General features: G+C 35.9%; 1 protein-coding gene across 5 annotated transcripts in view; it reads left to right on the top strand.

Annotated features, from left to right (window-relative positions):
* The window catches only part of lrch2 (leucine-rich repeats and calponin homology (CH) domain containing 2), a 39083-nt gene that overhangs the window by 9380 nt on the left and 26368 nt on the right, over window positions 1-3335 (top strand). The gene's annotated exons all lie outside the window — the stretch shown is intronic.

Below are 3335 nucleotides of genomic sequence, written 5' to 3'. Positions count from 1 at the left end.
CAAACAGAAGTTGAGTAGGGTTTGTCTTTCTTTCTTCATTTCTAAATATTCGTATAGTTAGAAATGAATGCGTTTTTCATTTCTAAATATTTTTCATATATATCTTGTCTCTCTCTTGATTGTTTCCTTTATCCACTTATTACCCAACATTTTTATTTTGAAGTCATAAGTCATATTCTTATTCAAATACATATAAACACGAAACATGTTAAATGTTTATTCTTTGCCATGTTAGATTTTAAAATGTAGAATGTAAGTTAATTTAAGTTTAAATTAACCAAGTCTGAGTGAACATCTTATCAGAGACCAGTGAATTACTTTAAGTTTGTTGATCCTTAATGCTGAAGCTGTGGAGCCAGAGACCAGCCCTCCTCTCATTTGGAACCTAAGTGAGATATGAGGCTGGATAAAGTCCGGGTCGGTACCAAACTCTGATCGCTGACCCTTCCAGACATACAGCCAAAAAGGATCATAGCATATAGCAAATAGGAGTTGGTGTTTAAATCTTTTGTAATTATTCTAGCCAGTAATCAATACATTAAAAAAACAAAACAAAACATTGTTCTCTGAGAAAAATTTTCCTTTTTTTTAATTGTTTCATTTCAATTCTCATCAAATTGTTTTTGCACTTGTTAAAATTCATTTACACTTAAGCTTCCCTCTTTAGGAAAGTCATAAATCCATTTTGAGCATGCAAACCAGTCGTTCCTATATATATTTTATATACATATGTTTATCTCAGTGAGACGTCTCTCCACTGACCTTCTTTCTTTAAAGGTGTAGAAATGCTAAAAACCATCCACTATCTTCCCATAATTTTAGTACGCTGCGATTTAGGTTAAGATGATATGTATTTTGTGCTTTTTCTTCAAAGAGTGTGCTCTAAGGGAGCTCTTACTATCAAGAACAGGCTTCTAGGTCAAACTAATTTTGACCCGGTTCTTCACTTTGGATCCTAATTCCGAGGACAGAAAGTTTTACTCTCAGAGAATTAAGCACCATTCATACACACACAAATTTCCTGTCGGCTTGAGGTTCTTTATTTTAGTACTCTGTGATTTAGTTCAATATGATCAAACCCGCTCTTCTCTTTTATTTGATGTTATTTCTTAACCAAATTGGGACTTGAACCCAATTACAGATGGGACTCCAACCCTCCTTTTACTTATTTCATATTGTTGGGACTTCAACCCTAAATTAAAAGCGCTTATCAACTCACGTTTCTGTCGGTTCGTCTTGTCCGGTCGAATCTCTTCAATCCGCTGCTGGCAGACAAAGTCGGACTTAGGCGCTGGCCCAGCGAAGAAGTTACTTCCCAGGACTTTGTTTCCAAGTCCTGTTGACTCTGGCCGTGCACGGTTTTCAGCACGTCGTTCTTCGCCTGTCAGTGAACGGGTATGTTGAGATCCGGGTCACGGCACCCAGATGATAGGTATTTTTTTAAACCTACATAAAAAGAGAACCACAGACAACGTTTATGAGTTTTCAACCAAGCTCCTGCAGGAGGAGAAAACAGCAAACCACTTCTTCAAGGTGTTCACCATGCGTTCTGACTCTGCATCAGAACTGGTCTTTTAATACAAAACAGAGCAGGAATGGAATGTGGCGTGAGGATTATTCTGATTGGAGAAAGAAGGAAAAGAATACAGAAACGATCATTCTACACAAAGGCCATTTAGAAAGCATCCCAAGATAAGAAGCAGCTGCAGCTTCAAGGTTTAGGGAAAAGGCAAGTTTTGTCTTTTACACGGTTTAACAAATTCCTCCTCTCTGGGGTGTGAATACTAAACCTATGAATGAAAAGCAAACTGGTAACTACTTATGTAAGAATGATAACAAAACATAATTATTCTAACAGTGTTAGAATAACAGTCATGTCTCATCAAATGACTGCATCCTTCACACCCGTGAGATAAGATAAGAGGGCATCTTGACAATGACTGGAAGGAAACATATAAATTAACTTATTCTTCAAACCAACTATCTGTTCTTCACTTTCACACAAGAACTGAACTGAGTTCATTAACATTTATTTAGCCTTAGGAATGGCTTGAATACTGGCATCATGGTTTAAATTCCTTCAAAGCAGAGAATTGGAGTAATATATAAATATGAATATATGCTTGCTTGCTAGCTTATTAGCTAACTATCGTAGTTTGTTTTAAGATGATTGTTTACAGTATATTGCAGCCCACACACACACAATACTACTATTATGACTACTATATAATTACTGAATGTCACTGAATATAAAGAGGAAGACAAGAAATCTCAACAAATTAATTTGAGTTAATCCCAGGCTAGCTTAACTCAAATTATGATTTACGCTTGTTTGTGTCACAAGTGGAGCTTTATCAGCTCAGTAAGAAGAGCATGGAGATCCATGATCTGTCCTAAAATGACTGGATCTAAGTGCAGCTTTACATTTGCATCTTCCTCTTGCTATGAAATATTTAGCACACAAGCTAAAATATTAGCTTCAGTTCAAAACTCCCTCTCCCATCCTGACCTCATTCAGGAGTTTCCAGTGTGTCTCATCCTGTGATAAATTAGCAAGCATCTGAAATACTTTCTTTGACAAAGGATGTGAAAATACATACAGATCTGGATCCAGTAGATGCAAGTGATGATGTGAGTCAGCACTTTTCATCATAAAACCTTATATTAAACCGGTTATTACAAGGCTCTCATGTAGTTTAATTAATTTATATATATTTATATTTCTGCAAGAGTTTAAAACCTAAGCAGAATCTTTAACATTCTTAAATATTCATTGGTCATCATGGCCATTAGTGAAAAAACCACATTAGATTGTTAATACATAGAAACAAAACTGAACTGTATATTGCAGTTGCCTTTAATTAAAACTGAAGAGCCCCTGTTGTACTGTTGCTAAAATAATACCATATATTGATTATTACAGTTGTAACAATGTCATCTATGAATATATTGCCTGTTCAGCTTAAAATATTGTTAATGCGGTGAGTTATTTTTGAAATATCATGTTATAATTTAAAGTCTTTTGGTTTTAAATTAAATTCTTTAATTTCATTAATTCATTGAAGTGATTCAATTTTCTGACACTGTTCTAGCTTTCCGGCATAGTGGTCTGCTGCGTAAAGTTTGCATGTTCTTCCTGTGCTTACTTGGGTTCTCTCAGTTCCGACAGTCCAAACTAACTGGTCTTTCCAAATTGTCTTCAGGTGTGTGTGTGTGTGTGTGTGTGTGTGTGTATGCTCGATGGACTGTTTAGATTATGCCTTCCCTCTTTCCCAGTAATCATTAGAGGTTGGCACCAACCCCCAGTGATTCTGCAAGACTAAGCTGATGTAGGC

Source organism: Gambusia affinis, linkage group LG15, assembly GCF_019740435.1.
Source record: "Gambusia affinis linkage group LG15, SWU_Gaff_1.0, whole genome shotgun sequence".
NCBI lineage: Eukaryota > Metazoa > Chordata > Actinopteri > Cyprinodontiformes > Poeciliidae > Gambusia > Gambusia affinis.
The sequence above is the reverse complement of the archived record's forward strand: the minus strand, read 5'-3'. Positions and strand labels throughout refer to the sequence as shown.